Below are 20,222 nucleotides of genomic sequence, written 5' to 3'. Positions count from 1 at the left end.
ATCTGTGGCTACTTAACAACACAATAGCACCAAGGAAAGCCATGGTGGCACACAAGGCCTGAAACTGTCCTTTGTAGGAAATGTCACCAAACTCTGCTATGATGTTTCCAGAACTCCTATTTGTACCCTTTCTATAAAAAGATAGAAAATTTCAGAACTTCTTCTCTGGCTTCCTACAGGAATATTTGACAATTTTATACAACATTGTACTTACCTCTCTCTCCTCTTTCTCACCCCCCTCTCTCTTTCATATGCACACACACATTCTCTGCCCCTCTCCCAGGTTCTAGTTGATGTCTCATTTTTCATTCTATCCTTTAGTATCTTTTCTTCAGAGAGGTAACTCATGACCTATTGAAAGCAGATCCATAGATTCCCTCAATCCTAGACACTGAACCCTTAATATTATCTTGCTATGTTCTACTACCCTCTAGCATGATTTTACTATCTTGTTTGTTTGTTCTTTAGTCTGTCTCTGCAGCACAAAATGTGCATTCTGTGGAAGCAGGGAACTTCCCCTCCTTTGGATCCCCAGAGGCAGTGTTTAGCTTACGTACTACTTACTTGTCATGATGCCTGGATCCATGGAGAGAATTATGAATGACAGAGCACTGACCCACTTTGGCCTTACCTGTCAAATAAGATTGAGACTTTGATATCAACATAATACGAGGCCAGCTTCTCTCTGCTTCTATTTCAAAAGAACTCATACGAGATTAACTTTTCTATATGTCCTATGGAGAAAATTCAAAGAGTAGAGAAAAATCAGAACTCCTCCAAACTGAAAGTGCCAGAAATGGAGAAAAAGGAAGGAAAAACCAAAAACAGTATTCAGGACTTTGTGCAAGATTGTATTGCAATATCCTTGCAGAAGAACATGAATCCGGGATTGGGCATGCTAACTCATAGTGTCTTTCCATCCATAAACACTACTGTATTGTTAAAAAGAATGGTTGGTGGAATGACTAAAGAAAAGAAGGCAAAATGTAATATAGATGGTTGGAAGTAGCTCATGTCAGTGATGAGCAAAGAAGAAATAACTGGAGTGAAAAGTTAGTTAATTTATGACCTTGAAACTTTGGGGTCAACTCTATGCCTCCTCCTCTCATCATAATGTTTTACCTCGAATACACCTCTCCCATGCCTGGCCCTTCTTCACTCTTTTCACCTTTCATCTTTATAGATGCTGTTTTTATCATTTCTGTTCAAAACTATTGCAAGAGCCTTGTGTCCAGTCTCCCACTCAGTTCAGCTGCCTCGGCAGGTAAATGGCAAGATGTCTCAAAAGAGAACTTAAATTGACAGCTAGGCTGGTTCAAACTTCTGGTTCACAAGCAGAAATGTACTAATTTTGAGTTAGGTCTTTAAAATGCAGGAAGAATAAATGAACAAGCTGTAACTGCTTCTACCACTTTCCTCATCTATTTTCTTTTGTGGCTTTCAGAAAGATGTTTAAAAATGTTTTAGTTACTGAATTCTAAATACTTCTCCTTATACTCATAAATAAGTATAGCTCTCATCTGTCCCCAAAATAGCTTCTATTTTATTCAGAGAGAAACCACTACAGAAAGCCACAGCTGCTCAAAATACAGAGAAAAACTGAGTTTAATGCCTGGCCCCAGTAGATATATCTACAACACAACCCCTATACCTCAGGGAACATCTCAGAAGAAGTAGTGGAAATGTTGCAAGAGCTGGAGGACCAGGGCATCTTATGTGAGATAATGTCTTCTGTATGTGACAGGGGATCTGCACTCAGGAATTCTCAACAATATAGTTACCAAACAAACCTTGAAAATGACACCACCAATTAGCTTGCTCCTTTGCTAGAGGAAGAGCTATAGGTAATTAACGGCTCTGGAAAAAGAATCAGTTGTCTCCAGAGACATATTCCTCCTTATCCCATCTAAAGAGGTCATCCATAAACACAGAACGAAGATGAATGCTTGTTTATATTTATAAGTGTGTGTGTGTATGTATATGAATGTATGTATGTATGTTGCAATAATAATTAACAGAAAGGCCATGAATGTGAGAAGGAATGTGGGGGTGGGGGCAGCAGAGGAGCTGAATGTAGAAGAAAAAGGAAAGAATTTATATAAATACAGTACTCACATATGAAATTCTGAGAAAATAATAAATTAATTTTGAACAAGGTGTTACTTCTGGGCATGGTGACATGCACCTGAAACCCCAGCTTTCAGGGGGACTGGCACAGGCTCAAGGCCAACTTAGCCTACAGTGGGTTTCAAGCTAACCAAGGCTACATAGTGAGTCATTAGCTCTAGCTGACTTTCATACAACCATAATTTATAAATCTTTGTAGGTACGAGCTCTTTGAATGAATGTCACTCAAAATGATGCTGTATTCATTGCTTACAAGCACTGCCTAATCAAAGGTTATCATTTTCTTTCTTGAAGATGCTTGTGGGCTTCTTAATGCTCTATTTCTTTTGAAACCTATCACTAGGAGACACAGGTGTAAAGACTTAACAAAACACTGATTTATAAAGGCTCACACTTTATCATAGATAAGGTAAGTATACATTTCATTCTAGACAAAGTACATATTCTAGATAAAGAACAAATAAAAAACGATCCTTTTTGAAGGGATTTATTAGATCAAGGCTTGTTTATCCAGCCACTGAATGGGTAGGTGGGGGGGATATTGTACTTGTTTAAGTGTAAAAAGCCGTTTTAGTTGTTTAGAATCCCATTTTTTACCTTAGAGAACACTTTTCAAAGTTTCAGCTGTTCTGCATACTTCAGTTGGTTAACATACATGACTGTGTGTGATATTAAGGGCTAGTATTATTCAAGGAAATATCACAGGCGGTTATGGAAAAGAAGTTACTAGAATTATAAATATATGCCGCATGCCAGTGAATACTTTTATGCCTAGAATATCTTTAAGTCCTTGTGAGCCAATGGGAGGCTCTGATTTATCTGAGCATTAACAATATATCTCCAACGTATGGTCGGTGAAACTAACAAAACTTTTTCCTTTTTCGTTTATTGTTATTTTTAATAAGTTATTTACTTTGTATCCCTATTGTAGTCCCCCTCCCTCATTTTCTTCTTGTCCCACCCTCTATTCCTTTTTCTCCTCTATCCCTCTCCCCTAAGTTACACTGACAGGGGAAGTCCTCTTCCCTTACTGTCTGACCCTAGCCTATCAGGTCCCATCAGGACTAACAAAACTTTACAGACAATTATTAAAAAGAAGTGAGGATAATCAACTTCTAGTTATTATTTCTTGGTCACTTTATAAACCGCAGGGGCTAGTGTTAGGGTTCTCAGAGGCAAGAACTGCATCAAGTTTATCTAGAGAGATCAAGAGATGAACCAGAGGACAAGAACAGGATTTTTGGCCAGAGAGCATGAACATTGAGTGGAAGAAGGAAGGGCAATTGCTTTCTCATCTCCAAGAGGATGACTCCAGTGATTGGAAAAGATAGAATGTAGGGATGAGTCTTTTTAATGGTTGGATAAGATATGTTTACCTGGGTCACACAGATTTAAAGGGTAAGTAAAGAATGGGTCTATTTTTTTTCCATATTTGGCTCTGGTGTACAATGTTGTTCAGTTGAAATAATCCTCTTCTTGGGGGGATGAAAGACTGTAGGAATCAGAGGAGATGGAGGACACCAGGAGAACATAGCTCACAGAATCAACTAAGCAGGGCTCACAGGGGCCTGAAATGACAATCACAAAGCCTGCACGACTCTGCACCAGGCCCTGTGCATATAGGCTATGGCTCTTAGCTAAGTGTTTTTGTGAAACTCCTAACAGTAGGAGCAGGTGTTTCTTTGACATTTTTGCCTGTTTTTGAGATTCTTCTTCCTATTGGGTTGCACTGTGAAGCCTCAATATGAGGGCTTTTTCTTTGTCTTATTGTAGCTTGTTTTGTCCTGTTAAGCTATTGTCTGTCCTGCTCTTTTCTCAAGAGGAAATGTATGGGGGGTGGATCTGAAAGAGAGGGGCTATGGGGCAAGCTAAAAGAAATGATCTCAGGGGAAATTATTGTGGGGTTGTATTGTATAAGAGAAAAATCTGTTATTCAGTAAGAAAATATTTTCTTCCTATATATGTCACTATGATTGTTTACTCATAAAATCACTGTGGTATTCTTTTTCTTTTCTTTTTTTGTTTATTTTTAGAGACAGGGTTTCTTTGTGTAGCCTTGGCTGTCCTGAACTTGCTTTGTAAATGTAAACCAGGCTGGCTTCAAACTCACAAAGATCCACCTGCCTCTGACTTTCTGATTGCTAGGATTAAAGGTGTATACCACAGTGCCGTGCCTGGCTAATGTTTGTTTTGCTAATGGAAGCTTCTTATGGAAAGGTAGCTGGATATTTATGAAAAACAATATCGCATCTAATAAGGGCTCCAGATTGAGGTTCTGCACCTTATAAGAAAATTGGCATTAGGCATACTTTTCCAACCACTTAGCCTCAACTTCTCTTACCAAATAGGAAAGGTTAAAACAAAAGCAGCATGCAATGTATATAGTGCAATTCTAAATAAATTCAAACTCAATCAAAATTAGCTTTTCTAAATATATATTCAAATTCTTTTTCCTTCACTTTTTCTTGAGGCTCAGGTATTAATTCTAGATTAACAAAATACACTCACTACTTCACTTAAAATCTCAGTTGGCTTAGTAACTGATTTCACTATGGTGCCAAACAATGAGAGGAACAGATTTATGGGTTGAAAAGATAGACTCAACTGCTCAAGAGAAACAAACTCTCATATTTGAGACCATAGCAGTCAACAAGGATGAAGCATTCACAGGAATTGAAGAATAATGTGTTCAGTATATTCTGTTATAGTCAATTTTCTATTACTATGATATAATGAATTTTTTAAAGAGAAAGGTTTAGTCTGGTTCACAGTTTTAAAGATTTCAGTCCATGGTTGGTTGCCTGGTGATTTGGGGTGGCTGGCAAGACATTATTACATCATGGTAGGACATGTGGAAGAAGATATTGTGGTTGAGAGTTAGAGAGGAAGAAAGGCAGAGTCTACCTATCTCTTCTATGGCCACACCCTAAATTACATATTTCCATTAGTCTCTACATTCAAAATGTTTTTCCACCTGCTGTCAATGTGCTGAGGTAGGGACTAGGGCTTTAGCACATTACCTTTGGGAAACATGCAAGATAAAACTAGAGGATACTATGACTCTTGGCAATGGAAAGTTGTACATTATGAAGGGTTAAGAAAAATTAAATTAATATGGTGATAGACTCAGCCCTTATTAATCTCAGGGAATAATCTTGCTGATACTTGATCAATACAGTCTCTCCACTTCCGACATTATCTTGCTCATTAAAGATTATGAAGCTTTCTGACAAAGAGGGAGTCACATCCAACAACCTCCTTTTTTCCTATAAAGTGGCTTTGTTATCAATAAAGTCTTAGAGATCTTATATCCAGTTCTCAAAAAAGTCTGTTTCAACTTTAGCTATATCTAGACTAGACAAGGGCTTCAGGTTGTAAAGAGACGATTACCAACCAAATGAGGAAAACCCTTGTAAAGACAGGTGTACTGGCTATGTTAAATAGCCAACTCTGCAAGCAGTTTTACATGTGTGTAGGAGAATTCACACACAAACCTATATTTATTTTTCTGTTATTTGCTAATCAGTTTTAATTATCAGACAAATGTAACAGGCTCATTTTGTTGCTCATTCCTTGCCCCCCTTTTCTCCCTATCTCTCCTTTACATACATATTAAATCATGCATGTTTACCCTTATCACTGAAAAAATACGCAGCAACAGTTAGCAAAGAGAAAAAGGTCCAATGCTGTCATAATGCATTCCCTTTGGTCACCAAATTCACACTTAATGATCTCAGTGATTACTAGTGAACTTTCAAAATCACTTCTCACCTATAGTTTTAGTCAATATTTGCTGTTATAGTAGTGAGGGAGACTTAATGATAAAAAATGATATATTAAAATATCTTTCATGTATGGACAAAGGTGAACAGCTCCATATTTGGACAGTGTCTTTTACACAATGAAAGAATATTTACTCCTTTTCTGGTACTAATTACAGCTTAGAGGCTTTCAGTACGGCATGCTTTAATCTGCATTATACATCTTTAACACTTTCATAAATTAATGCAATAAAAGAAAAAATATGCCAAGATACTATCCATAGCATGTGCTGATTTCCATAAATCCTCCTGCCTGGCAAGTTTCAAGCTACCAGCATGTCTTCTCTAAGGGGAAGGCTGGCAGAGATGGGCAGGAACACAGCATTTTCTACTGCCTCTTCACAGGAGCACTAGCTACAGATAAATGGAGAGCACAAAGAAGGCCAACTAAAGAGAAATAATTAATGAAACATGAGTGGTCTCTTTCCACTATCTTTTATTTTATTGAAAAATATTCAACTTCTATTTTACACAATTTCATTGCCTGTGATGTCTAGGCATACATAAAACAGGCTCACATTAAAATGCAATACACCCATATATAGTAAATGGTCAGACCCAGAAGGAGAAGCAATTCTCATCGAAATTCTGCATAGCTGTCCTTCAGATATGTAGTTTCTGCACTGTACTAAATATTATCATCTCTCACCTCTATAACTCAGCTTTTCCAAGCACTCAATAATCATTTTATGCTAGACTTGGCATTTGGTGCTAAGAATACAAATTTTATTTTAAATTACAATTGTTTCCCTCTTTTATGTAACCAAGTGTAGTTATGAATCTTTTCTAGTTTAGGTTTTGCTGGATGGAGTGCACCTGGGAGTTAGATTCATGTCTTAGTGCTATCATTCAAAAAATGTCACTGACAAACCAGAAAGTGTCTAGAGAAAAAGGAATTTAGAAATTATTGGGGTTTGATGGGAAAGGAAGCAGACTTATCTGTCTGGAGGACAGAAGACTATTGGATACAAAAAATATAATACTATGAAAAATAGACTATTTATTTGACCATAGTGGAAACCTCATCACTTAGTTGTTGTCTCACTGTGACAACTAGAATGAATAGATAAACTACAAAAAATGTAAATCATTATTTAGATAAAACTATGCTCTTCACCTTCTATTGTCTCTTAAGCCTAAATAAGCTTGCTAACTATAACAGATGGCAGCAGTCATCTTGATGAAGATTAAAGTTCTGTGACAGAAACACCTAACACATAGCAGCCACTGAACAACTATAGCCTTATTCTGGTCCTCAGCATTCTGACCTTCCAGTTGGCATATGAATCTCTTGTAGCTGATGGAACACAGACAGAGCTATATATGATGTTTCTAGAATTTATATGAAGGATTGCATTAGAAGCCATGGGAGTGTGTGTGTGTGTGTTTATATGTATATAAGAGACAGAGAGAGAGAGAGAGAGAGAGAGAGAGAGAGAGAGAGAGAGAGGGAAGAGAGAAGAAACAGAGAAATAGAGACATAAAGACAGTGAAGGTGAGAGATGGAGATAGACAAAGAGCAAAGATGAGAAAGGGAGGGAAGGAAAGACAGAGAGACAGGAAGAGAGAGTGAAGGAAAAAGAGAGACAGAGAGTAAGGGAGGAACTGAGAAAAAGAGAGAGAGAAGATTCATAGGGAAACTCTTATTTGGTACAGTACATTATGGTCAAGTAGAAAAATTACTTGTCTCTGTTGCTTGTACCTTTATCACTGGATAATATTCAACATGCCTGCTGTATAGAAATATTAGTATTCTATTTTGTGCCAACACCATGCTGATTTTTACAAGATAAAAAGTCCCAAACATGAGTAATCATAACCGCAGCCATCTGACATTTGACAAAGAGCCAAAAATATACTCTGAAGAAATGAAAGGTTCTTCAACCAATAGTGTTGGGAAAGCTGCATGTCCACATGAATAAGAATTAAATTAGACAGCTATCTATCAATTTGTTCAAAAACTAACTCAAAATGGATCAAAGATTTCAATGTGAAACCTTAAACCCTGAAAATTTTACAATATACAAACAGTACTTACAAGATAAAGGTGAAGAAAATGACTTTCTGAAAAGACCTCCATTTGACCAGGAAATAAGGCCAATAATTGACCTTAAATAAACTAAAATACTTTTGCACAGCTAAAGGAAACAATTGGGTAAAAAGAAAGCCCACAGAGAGGGTGGGGGACTATGCTACCTATATATCTGACAGATGATTAATATGCAAAAAACATAAAGAATTCATCAACTGAATTTAAGAAAACAAAAAGTCCCAATTAAACAATGGGCAATGCATCTGAATAGAGGGTTCTCGGAAGAAGAAATAAAAATGCAAAAGAAATACTCGAAAAATTGCCATCCTTCGAAGTTAGGAAAGTGCAAATCAAAACAACTTTGAGATTTCGTTTTACCACCACTCAGAATGACAAAAATCAACATAACAGCCAATGTCCAATGCTAGAGAGGATTCTGAGGCAGAAAGGTGAGTTCTCTTTCACTGTTGGGATTGCAAAATGGTACAGCCTCTCTGGAAATCACTATAGAAAATACTCCAAATGCTACAAATAAATCTACAATGTGCCATCTAACTCACTCCTTGGCAGATGCCTAGAGGACTCATCATCATATTCAACAACATTTGCTTACCTGTGTTCATTGTAGCTCTTTTAATAATAGCTAGAAAAGGGGGACAAACTAAATGTTCTAAAACTGACGAATAATGAAATAATGATTATATATGTATGTGTATATATATTCAGCTATAAAAAAAATCAAAAGACACAGTGAACTTTTCAGGCAAATGGATGAAACTAAAATATATTAAGTGAGATAACCCAGACCCAGAGAGACAAATCCTGCGTGTTCTTTCTCATCTGTGGTTTCTAACTCTACATCCTTAGATATTATTATAAAATGACCATTGGGGAACATTAGGGAAGAAAAGAGCAGGGTACAAGAAATACAAAGAGAGATATGGGTAAAATGTATGGATCATAAGTGGGTATGTGGGGATCTATATAAACAGAGGAGGGGGAAACAACACTAAGATACCTAAAAAAGCCATAATGAACCACATTAGTTTTCATTTCAGCTCTGAAATCACACATATAAAAGCCATACTAAACAGACCCAACTGGTGATATTTATATGTTTATTCATATATATATAATAACAATTAGATAAATGGAGAGCAAGAATTTGAGAGGGATTGAGGGGCTGAGATATACAGAAAATGTAAGGGAGGAAAGGAGACAGTAATGATGTAATTATATTTTAATTTAAAAATAAAATATATCCCAGAAGGAAAAAGACACACATGGTATTTACTCACTTATATCTGGATATTAGACATATAATATAGGGTAATCATACTTAAATCTATACATCTAAGGAAGCTAATCAAGAAGGAGGACCTTGGGTAAAATGCTCAATCTTTATTTAGAAAGGCAAAAGAGATAGACATTGGAAGAGGGAGAAAGCAGGGAACAGGACAGGAGCCTATCAAAGAGGGCCTCTGACTCCACCCAGCAGGGTATCAAAACATATGCTGAGATTCATAGCCAAACTTTGGGCAGAGTGCAGAGAATCTTATAAAAGAAGGGAGAGATAGAAAGACCTGGAGGAAACAGGAGCTCCACAAGGAGAGCAACAGAACCAAGAAATCTGGGCACAGGGGTCTTTTCTGAGACTGATGTTGCAAACAAGGACCATGCATGAAGATAGCTTAGAACCCTTACATAGAAGTAGCCTATGGCAGCTCAGTATCCGAGAGGGTTCCCCAATAATAGGAACAGGGACTGTCTCTGACATGAACTCATGGTCTGGCTCTTTGATCACCTCTACCTGAGAGGGGAGCAGCCTTACCAGTCCACAGAGGAAGACAATGGAGCTAGTCCTGATGAGACCTGGTAGACTATGGTGAGATGGAAGGGTAGGAGGATCTCCCCTATCATTGGACTGGGAGAGGGGCCTATGAGAAGAAGAGGGAGGGAGGGAGAGTAGGATTGGGAGGGGATGGGGAAGGGGGAGGGGCTACAGCAGGGATACAAAGTGAATAAACTGTAATTAAAAAAATAAAATAGTTTAAGAAGTTTAAAAAATAAAACACATATATTAAAATTACTATTCTGCAAACCAATAAGAGTGAAGTGTATAGCTCAATCTGGATGTGAACCTGAGCTTCTTTTGTAAGCAGTTACAAATGAGTCCATGGGGTCTGAGCATGGGAAAATAGACTGCTTCATACCTCTCTAGTAAGGAAATGAGATGTTGAGATTAAATTATGGAAGACAGAAGGCAGCTCGCTTAATACAATGTCTGTTGAAGTTCCTTAAAAATGTATTAATACATGCCTTTTCTTCCATTTTTCTTTTAAATATTTGTTCTGGCCTACAACTGAAAGATGATGGCTGGAGTCCCAGAAGCCATATGGGAATATAAAGTGGCTGGAATGAAAGTTTAAGGAAGGAGAGTCTGAGATTTTACTCCAAGGGTAACCACCATTCCAACCTGAGACATTTACCTTCAGACTACTTTTCACATGGCACAGAAATAAACTACGTCATAATTCAGTCTTTATTACTAAAGCAGGTAATTTCACAGGTCATGGAAAACACACCCTTGTCAAATTCAAAAGTAGTGAGACAATGTTGTGAACATTTCTACCGGGTAAAGGGCGCTCAGGGAGTACCTGAGTTCATTCCCAGTAATTCGCCTTAGAAACCTATTCCTGCACCCGTGAACACCATTCAGAAGGTTCTTTTCAAGGTTCTTTACTTTTAAATAGAATTTTTAACATCAGGCCATTTATTCTAGTTGGTATTTTCCATACCTCTAGTACTGTTCTAAGCAGTTGAAGACACTGACACCTACAACTGAGGTGGTATGAACTGAGAAGTCATGGTTCCGGCAGGACCTACAGCTGGGTGCTCTTAGCCACTCTTCTCTGCTGCTTCATAGTTTTCAATTTAGAGAAAGAAATATCAAAGAGTTGCTGAAAAGCCATATATCCCTTTCATTTTCCTCCCTTCATGGCTTCCTCTCTCACTTCTCAGAGGAAATTTGTTTACATTTCTCCTTGATAGGATTTTCTTTTTTTTTTTTTTTTCAATGCAGCTTATTCAGGAACCTTGAACAATCATCTGACCCTGGGGAAAGCCAGCCCACAGGTTAAATAGCCTCTGGGTAGCCAACCCCAGCATGCCACGTGGGCAATGCAGATAGGTCCACATACATGGAAAGAAGCCAGATTCTCAGCCTTAGCCAAATGTGGAATTGTTCCTGACAGAGAGCACTCACCATCGGGAAGGTGGAAGGTGGAAACCAGCTCCATCTTTAAGGCACAGCATTCCGCAGGTCTCTACAGTTCCCCTTTTTGTTTTAGACGCCTCAGGCAAGAGTAGAGGTCTGATCTCTGATATTAGAAATAAATTGGGACTTTGTACAGATGTTCATTTAGGTGTCATCCACCCAAAGAGCATCAGACCCATTCGATACCTTTTTTCTCAGAGGCGGGACCTGGGGCATCAACCCGCATGCAATCAGACATGCTCTTCTCTGGGTCAAAAGTGGCTGACCCTGAGTGCAGTGCTTAGCCTCGCATCCTGAGCGTAACATTTTAGCTTTTTATGGTAGCCAACCATACTTGGGGAGACTGTCCTGCTTCAATGGCTGTAAAGGCCTGAATGGTCATGGCTGCATTACGCTGTTGTGAGACTCTAATCTTGCATATATACCACAGGCAAACCAAGGAGACCAACACCAGAAGGCCTGCTAACGCTCCCATGCCCGCCCATTCTTTCAGATGATTCATGGCTACAGCAATCCATGATGATAATCCTGTGGCTAGTCCTGCGTCCACTCTGGTAGAATTTACTGTGACAATGGCCACTCTCAGCTGCTCCATCGTAGTATCGAATTCTCCAGTCCAATTACCTAAAATATAGCTCGACAATTGTTTAGACAGATTTGCAGCACAGGAAAAATTCTCATGTTATATGCTAGTGACTCAAAGTCCAGCATATTTTCATTGACAGCCAAGTTGAGCGATTTGCCATAGGGTATCAATTTGCTCCTGCACGAGGTCAATCCTCTGATTGAACACCATCAAGCTTCCTTTTAGTTGAGCATTAATTACTTTTTGTACAACTGAGGCATGAGCTACATTGGCTAAAAGATTATTCAGGGTCTGAGCAGTCTGCCCATATGACTCATGGCTAATGCCCTGGTGGTAGCTCCAACAGCCGCCAATGAGATGGCAGTAATAATGGTGGCTGTAGTTCCTAGATCCCTTTTCTGTCTGAAGAGAGTCATAGCATGAGGGACATCAACGGGGACAGGCACCCAGCGAGGCATGCAAGTAACCAGGGCATACCTAAATTTACTAGCATTCCAGCATTGGGCAAAAAAGCAAGTATCATTACCACAATTACTTGGCTCTATTTGGCTAATAATGAATAAAAATGGGGGATATAAACAAACAGGTGTGGGCTTATTGAAAATATTATGAGAAGCCTTAACCCCCTCGTTGGAACATCCTGCATCAGTTCTAGAACTAACAGTGGTGGTGTCCGAGGTCTGAGTAAGTTCAGGAAACCATTGCCCCCAGGGGCAAGACGTGCTCCATGCAAATTGACTAACTCCATGTTTTCCTCCACTTTTGAGAGTCATTTAAGGTTCTTAAATTATTTTTTCCCTTTTTTTTTAAATTTTTCATCAATTGCACTTTATTCATTCTGCATCCCCCCATAAGCCCCACCCTCCTCCCCTCCAAATCCCACCCTCCCTCCTCCCTCTAAATGCATGCCACTCCCCAAATCCATTGATAGGGGAGGTTCTCCTCTCCTTTCTGATCTTAGTCTATCAGTTCACATCAAAAGTGGGTGCATTGTCCTCTACTATGGCCTGGTAAGGCTGCTCCCCCCCAGGGGGAGGTGATCAAAGAGCAGGCCAATCAGATTATGTCAGAGGCCAAATGTGAAGAGTCCCTCTTCACATTACTATGTAACCCAATTGGACTCTGAACTGCCCTGGGCTACATCTGTGCAGGGGTTCTGGGTTATCTCCATGAATAGTCCTTGGTTGGAGTATGAGTCTCTGGGAAGTTCCCTGTGTTCAAATTTTCTTGTTCTGTTGCTCTCCTTGTGGAGACCCTGTCCTCCCCAGATCTTACTATTTCCCAGTTCTTACATAGAATTCCATTCACTCTGCCCAACAGTTGCCCATCAGGCTCAGCATCTGCTTTGATAGTCTGTAGGGCAGAGGCTTTCAGAGGCCCTTTGTGGTAAGTTCCTAGGTTGTTTCCTGTTTTCTTCTTCTTCTGATGTCCATCCTCTTTGCCTTTCCGGATGGGGATTGGACATTTTTGTTAGGGTCCTCTCTCTTGCTTAGTTTCTTTAGATGCACAGGTTTTAGTGGGTTTGTCCTATGTTGTATGTCTATATGAGTGAGTATATACCATGTGTGTCTTTTTGCTTCTGGAACAACTCACTCAGGATGATCCTTTCCAGATCCCACCATTTACCTGCAAATTTCATGATTTCCTTATTTTTCATTGCTGAGTAATATTCCATTGTGTAGATGTACCACAATTTCTGTATCCATTCTTCAGTTGAGGGGCATCTGGGTTGTTTCCAGCTTCTGGCTATTACAAATAAAGCTGCTACAAACATGGTTGAGCAAATGTCCTTTTTGTGTACTTGAGTCTCTTTTGGATATATGCCCAGTAGTGGTATGGCTGGATCTTGGGGAAGCACTATTCCTAGTTGTCTGAGAAAGCGCCAGATTGATTTCCAGAGTGGTTGTACAAGTTTACATTTCCACCAGCAGTGGAGAAGGGTTCCCCTTTCTCCACAACCTCTCCAACATGTGTTGTCACTTGAGTTTTTTATCTTGGCCATTCTCATGGGTGTAAGGTGAAATCTCAGGGTTGTTTTGATTTGCATTTCCCTAATGGCTAGTGAGGTTGAGCATTTAAGTGCTTCTCTGACATTCAGTATTCCCCTACAGAGAATTCTCTGTTTAGCTCTGTTCCCCATTTTTTAAGTGGATTACTTGGTTTGTTGCTTTTCAGCTTCTTTAGTTCTTTATATATACTGGATATGAGTCCTCTGTCAGATAAAGGGTTGGTGAATATTCCTTCCCAATCTGTAGGCGGTCACTTTGTTTTGATGACGGTGTCCTTTGCTTTACAGAAGCTTTTCAGTTTCATGAGGTCCCATTTATTGATTGTTGCTCTTAGAACCTGTGCTGTTAGTGTTCTGTTCAGGAAGTTTTCTCCTGTACCAACTAGTTCTAGGGTATTTCCCACTTTTTTTTCTAGCCGATTTAATGTGTCAGGTTTTATGTTGAGGTCTTTGATCCACTTGGACTTTAGTTTTGTGCAGGGTGACAAGTATGGATCTATTTTCATTTTTCTACATGTAGACATCCAGTTGGACCAGCACCATTTGTTGAAGATGCTATCTTTTTTCCATTGTATGGTTTTAGCGTCTTTTTCAAAGATCGGGTGTCCATAAGTGTGTGGATTTATTTCTGGGTCCTCTGTTCGGTTCCATTGATCCACCATTCTGTTTCTATGCCAGTACCATGCAGTTTTTAAAACTGTTGCTCTATAGTACAGCTTAAGATCAGGGATGGAGATACCTCCAGAAGATCTTTTATTGTAGAGGATTGTTTTAGCAATTCTGGGTTTCTTGTTATTCCATATGAAGTTGAGAATTTTTCTTTCCAGGTCTGTAAAGAATTGTGTTGGTAATTTGATGGGCATTGCATTGAATCTGTAGATGGCTTTCGGTAAGATGGCCATTTTTACTATGTTAATCTTGCCAAGCCATGAGCATGGGAGATCTTTCCATCTTCTCATATCTTCTTCTAGTTCTTTCTTCAGAGATTTGAAATTTTTTTCATGCAAGTCTTTGACTTCCTTGGTTAGGGTTATTCCGAGGTACCTTATGTCATTTGTGGCTATTGTGAAGGGTGTTGTTTCCCTAATTTCTTTCTCAGCCCTTTGTCTTTTGTATACAGGAGGGCTACTGATTTTTTTGAGTTAATTTTGTATCGGGCCACTTTGCTGAAGGTATTTATCAGCTGTAGGTGTTCCCTGGTAGAGTTTTTGGGGTCACACACGTATACTATCATATCATCTGCAAATAGTGATAATTTGACTTCTTCCTTTCCAATTTGTATCCCCTTGATCTCCTTCAACTGTCTTATACTCTAGCAAGGACTTCCAGAACTATGTTGAAGAGATATGGAGAGAGTGGGCAGCCTTGTCTTGTCCCTGATTTCAGTGGGATTGCTTTAAGTTTCTCTCCGTTCAGTTTGATGTTGGCTATAGGTTTGCTGTATATCGCGTTTACTATGTTTAGATATGTGCCTTGTATCCCTGATCTCTCCAATACTTTAAACATGAATGGATGTTGGATTTTGTCAAAGGCTTTTTCAGCATCTAGGGAGATTATCATGTGGTTTTTTTCTTTCAGTTTGTTAATATGGTGGATCACACTGATGGATTTCCGTATATTGAACCACCCCTGCATACCTGGGATGAAGCCTACTTGGTCATGGTGGATGATATCTTTGATGTGTTCTTGGATTCGGTTTGCAAGTATTTTATTAAGTATTTTTGCATCAATGTTCATAAGGGAGATTGGCCGGAAATTCTCTTTCTTTGTTTTGTCTTTGTGAGGCCATATATCCCTTTCATTTTCCTCCCTTCATGGCTTCCTTTCTCACTTCTCAGAGGAAATTTGTTTACATTTCTCCTTGATAGGATTTTCTTAAAAAAAAATCCAATGTATGGCTGCCTACATTACTCAGAAAATGTTCAGAAGATGAAAAGTTTTTGCTCTGGTCAGGCACAGTCAGAGTTGACTGTTAATAAGAGGAGATTCCAGCTACATTATGATAAGGAGAAAAGGTCCAACAAGTTCAATGGGCACCACAGTCTAGACTGGAAAGCCCCATTTGGTTTCCCCTCGCTACATTACAAAAATTAAAAATGAAATATCAATATATATATGTATTGTATATACATATATGTATGTAGAGTTGTATTCATTTTCTTAAATAATTGAAGTTCTAGTGTAGTTGAGCATATCTGAAAACTAAAAGAAAAATGTAAATTTAGGTTGACTCAAAATCTATTCTCAACACATTCAGAAATTATTATTATCTTTTTCTCCGAGAGTAAAATTGTCCTAAAAATTGTTCTGACCCCATTTTCAGTAACCACAGAAGCAAACCATGAAGAAAACCCCATTTGCATACTCTACAAGGAAGACTGTCACATCTGCCGAGCATGGAAATTTTTTTCCATTTTTGTATTTTGTTTTATTATTACTATTATTATTATTATTTCTTACAATTTATTCACTTTGTATCCCGGATGTAGCCCCTCCCTCAATTCTCCCAGTCCCTCTTCTCCCTCCCTCTTCTCCTCCTATGTCCCTCTCCTAGTCCACTAATAGGGGAGGTCTTCTTCCCCTGCTATCGTACCCTAGCCTATCAGGTCTCATCAGGACTGTCTGGATCCTCTTTCTCTGTGGCCTATTAAGGTCATCTCTCCTTGGGGAGGTGATCAAAGAGCAGCCAACCACGTTCATGCCTGTGATTGTGCTTGCTCTCCTCATGGAAACTGAGCTGCCCATGGATTGCATCTGAGCAGAGCGTCTATATATGTGTATGTGAATTCTCTGTCTCTATCTCTCTGTCTCTCTGTCTCCTTCTCCCCCTCTCTCCCTCTATCTCTCTTATCTCTCTGTCTCTTTCATTCTCTCTCTCTCTCTCTCTCTATATATATATATATATATATAATATTTGTTTATGTGTATGTGGCAGCCAAAGGACAATTTACAACCTAGGATGTACTTTCTTAGACATTATTTATCTTTTTTTTTTTTCACAGTGTCTCTTTGGCTTAGAACTCACCAATTAGGCTGTAACTGACCAGCCAAGCCCAGGGTTCATCCTTTCATCCTGTCTTCACCTGCCCCCCACCACACCCCAGCACAGGGATGAGGCACACACTCCATACTTTTATACATGGGTTCTAGAGGTGCAACTCTGGTCTCTTTGCTGGCAAGACAAACAGTCTACTGCCTGAGTTGAAACCCTAGTTCTTCTCTCTAACATTTCTAATCCTGAGGGATGAGGTTGTGCTTAACAAATAGCTGCCTAGGTAAGAGCCTCCATCATCCAAACCTATGCAGAAGAAGAGTGTGTCCTCCAAACGAAGCCTGTGAAGCAGACTTTGAGAGTATTCTGAGCTGAGCCAAGCCTCTGAATCCATTTATCAGTGGTGGTGGTGGTGTCCTTTGAAGTGGCTTCATTCGGCCTTGGCAGGAGCTCAGCCTGCCACCAGCATAGGAGGAACTGCCACCCACAGCCTCTATGAGGCCCTTGGGAGGGGCACCCCACAGCTGGAACAGGGCCTTGTTGGAGACAGGCTCCACTAGGGAAAAAAGAAGAGAAACCCGCTGACTCATGTCTTTGGCTGTCTCCAAATTATTCGGAATTTCTTGGACTGGGAATTGCAGACATAATTTTTCCTTCTGGCCTAACCAAAGCCATAGAGCTTTTTGCTTAAATAGGAGGCAAGAGAGGGAGTACTTTGTGGCGTGTTTGAGGCACATTAAGCCCACAAGTTCTGAGTACTTCAGTTAGCCCTTTGCATCTAGTTTCCATCTTTCTGTGTCTTTCTGAGTCCCAAGCTCATCTTTATACACTGTTTGAGCTGTCTTGCCACTGAATTTTCAGTTGACTTTGACCAATTATCAGGGCACTAAGAGACATGAAGGGCTGTGAAAGAGTAAATTCAAACCTTCTTTACCAAGACATCATGCTTCTGCCCTGTCTTCCTCCAGTGGCCAAAGACCACAACAAGCAGCTCACTCAATGCGTCAACCTCCTCTCCTAAATCTCAGTGGTAAAGGAAACCAAAAAGTTTCTAGCTCTCATCGAGAGAAGAAAGGACAGATTTACACAAGTAAATAAAGGAAATAAAACACTAGGATATTGCTAAGTATCATTTATAAAATGACTTTTAAAAAAATGGACAGGAGATTGACGGGTGGACCTGGCAGCAAAAAAGATGGCACAGACTCAGGGCACCAAGAGGAGAATCTGTTCCTATTATGACTGGGATGTTGGAAACTGCTATTATGGACAAGGCCACCTAATGAAGCCTCATCGAATCCATGTGACTCGCAATTTGCTGCTGAACTATGGTCTCTACAGAAAAATGGAAATTTATCGTCCACACAAAGCCAATGCTGAGGAGATCACAAAGCACAACAGTGATTACTACATTAAATTCTTATGTTCCATTCACACAGATAACACGTCTGAGTACAGCAAGCAGATGCAGAGATTCAACATTGGTAAGGACTGTCCAGTATTTGATGGATTGTTTGAGTTCTGTCAGTTGTCTATTGGTGGCTCTGTGGCAAGTGCTGTGAAACTTAATAACAGCAGAGGGACATTGTTGTGAACTGGACTGGAGGCCTGCGTCACCCAGAGAAGTCTGAAGCATATGGCTTTTGTTACCTTACATCAGCGATATCTTCTTGGCCATCATGAAACTGCTAAAATATTACCAGAAGGTGCTGTATATTGACATTTATAATCACGATGGTGATGGTATGGAAGAGGCATTCTATACCACAGACTGGGCCATAACTGTCTCTTTTCATAAATATGGAGGGTACTTCCCAGTACCTGGGAACTATGGGATATTGGGGCTGGCAAAGGCAAGTGCTATGCTGTTAATGATCCGCTCCGAGATGGAATTGATGACTAGTCCTACGAAGCCATTTTCAAGCCAGTCATGTCCAAAGTAATGGAGATGTTCCAGCCTAGTGCAGTGGTCTTACAGTGTGGCTCAGATTCCCTGTCTGGGATAAGTTAGGCTGCTTCAATCTGACCATCAAAGGGCATGCGAAGGGTGTGGAATTAGTCAATGCCTATGCAAATGCTGGGAGGAGGTGATTATACCATCCATAATGTGGTTTGATGCTGGTCTTAAGAAACAGCTGTGGCCCTGGACACAGAGATCCTTAATGAACTACCGTACAATGGCTACTTTGAATACTTTGGACCGGATTTCAAGTTTCATATCACCCCTTCCAATATGACTAACTGGAACACTAATGAGTACCTGGAAAAGATCAAGGAGCAACTTTTTTGAGAACTTGGGAATGTTGCCCCATACTCCTGGGGTCCAAATGCAGGCAATGCCTTGGCATGCCATTCCAGAGGATAATGAGATCAAAGAAGATTCTGACAAATGCATCCCATCTGTTCCACTGCCAAACAAATTGCCTGTGAGGAAGAATTCTCTGATTCAGACTAGGAGGGAGAAAGTGTTCGCAAGAACTCAGGAGGGCACAGTTGCTCCACAAGGAGAGCAACAGAACCCAGAAATCTGGGCCCAGGGGTCTTTTCTGAGACTGATACTCCAAACAAGGACCATTCATGGAGATAATCTAGAACCCCTGCACAGATGTACCCCACAGCAGCTCAGCATCCAAGAGGCCAGTTCATGTCTAATAATAGGACCAGGGACCATCTCTGACATGAACTCATGGGCTGGCTCTTTGATCACCCCCACCTGAGGGGGGAGCAGTTTTACCAGTCCACAGAGGAAAACAATGAAGCCAGACCTAATGAGACCTGATAGATTAGGGTCAGATGGAAGGGAGGAAGTCCTACCTTATCATTGGACTGGGGGAGGGGTATAGGAGAAGAAGAGGGAGGGAGGGTGGGACTGGAAGGGGATGGGGGAGGGAGCTACATCTGGGATGCAAAGTGAATAAATTGTAATTAATGAAAGTTAAAATAAAAAAATAAAAAAATGAATAAAACATGCATGAAAATGCTAAAAAAAAAAAACCAAAAAAACAAAAAAAAAGAACTCATCCGACTTCAAAAGAACCAAAAGAATCAAGATAGAGGATGAAAAATAGAAAGCTCCAGGAGAGAAAAAAAAAAAGCCACACAAGAGGAGAAAATCAAGAAGGAGATGCCAGAAGTCAAAGGGGTTTAAGAAGAGGTCTAGTTGGCTTGAGCAAGATCTGCAGCTCTGACTTCTCCCCAAATTCCTCACTTCCCCCCATCTTTCAGATTTTATATTTTCTCTTCTGTGTATTCATGTAAAATACATTAAATATAATGTCTATAGGGAGTAGATAGGAACCAGGGACCAGAGCCCAGGACAGTGGTGCTGGGTGAACCCTTCCCTTGTCCATCTGTCCCAGGTTTCAGTTGTGTATAATGT

At 39.8% G+C, this 20,222-nt stretch overlaps 1 pseudogene; it reads left to right on the top strand.

Moving 5' to 3' along the window:
- Positions 1–18,038: 18,038 nt before the first annotated feature.
- LOC110543486 (histone deacetylase 1-like) lies at positions 18,039–20,012 on the top strand (annotated as a pseudogene).
- Positions 20,013–20,222: the final 210 nt, after the last annotated feature.

This window comes from Meriones unguiculatus, chromosome 8 (assembly GCF_030254825.1).
Source record: "Meriones unguiculatus strain TT.TT164.6M chromosome 8, Bangor_MerUng_6.1, whole genome shotgun sequence".
Taxonomy (NCBI): Eukaryota; Metazoa; Chordata; class Mammalia; order Rodentia; family Muridae; genus Meriones; species Meriones unguiculatus.
The sequence above is the reverse complement of the archived record's forward strand: the minus strand, read 5'-3'. Positions and strand labels throughout refer to the sequence as shown.